Source organism: Penaeus monodon, chromosome 15 (assembly GCF_015228065.2).
Source record: "Penaeus monodon isolate SGIC_2016 chromosome 15, NSTDA_Pmon_1, whole genome shotgun sequence".
Classification (NCBI taxonomy): Eukaryota; Metazoa; Arthropoda; class Malacostraca; order Decapoda; family Penaeidae; genus Penaeus; species Penaeus monodon.
Window position 1 is genome coordinate 32,261,118 of NC_051400.1, and position 922 is coordinate 32,262,039.

The window sequence follows — 922 nt, forward strand, 5'->3', positions numbered from 1 at the left end:
AGATGTAATTATGGATAACTTAGCACAGAGAATTACAGAGTTATTGTACTATTTCAAGACAATAAAATAAAACAAAATGAATATGCTATGGTAATGTCATATATTGTTGGTCATAAATACCTGTTCCATCTTTGTACCATGGATTCATAACTTATCAATCCATCCCACTAAACTCTCACACACAACAGCTGACATCCTATCACATTATGGTTAGTTATGGTTATGGTCTGATCTATGTTGTACATGCTAAACATCTGCCTGCTTGTTTGGTTCTGGCTGTGGTCACTGAGGAGAAATAGACCCTCAAAAACAGGCTTAAAGTCCCTTTTAAGCCTCATCTTCTATACAACTGTTTATGCCATAGATATGAACATAAAGAGTGGGATGAATATTTTTTCATTGAACTTTTCAGTAAGTGGACGCTTTTCATTTTTCTGTCAAGCAGCTGACTCCACACACCCACCAAGTGCTTGTTTCAGTATGATACTGGGGATGCCATTGTGAGTGGATTAAAATCATACCTGCCCATAGAGAAAGGAGACAAAGCCTCCAATCCTTTAAAGAAGATTTATTTATATTTGTCTGTAATTGTTTAATTCTGTACTCTTGTTTTGAGTAAATGCCCATTTTCCTTTGAAAAGTTATTATTACTGTTTACATTTTTCACTAAAGCTGCCGATGCATCAACTTGTATGTTTGTGAGATGGAATGCTATCAGCCAGGGACAGTGAGAAGTGTCTCACTATCAGAGTACACATGTATACATGTATTTGAATTTACAAGCAGTTATGGTAAAATATGATGTGGAATCTGTCATCTCATACTGCTGGCTTACAGACACCCATCTTTAGACTGCAGCCATGTTTGATCATTCATGCAACAAATATGCGAGTCTAAAATAACTGCAAAATCATCATCGCGA

At 36.1% G+C, this 922-nt stretch overlaps 1 protein-coding gene across 1 annotated transcript in view; it reads right to left on the reverse strand.

The window, feature by feature from the left end:
- The window catches only part of LOC119581951 (dedicator of cytokinesis protein 7-like), a gene marked incomplete in the record, with an annotated part of 118,380 nt that overhangs the window by 7,085 nt on the left and 110,373 nt on the right, over window positions 1-922 (reverse strand).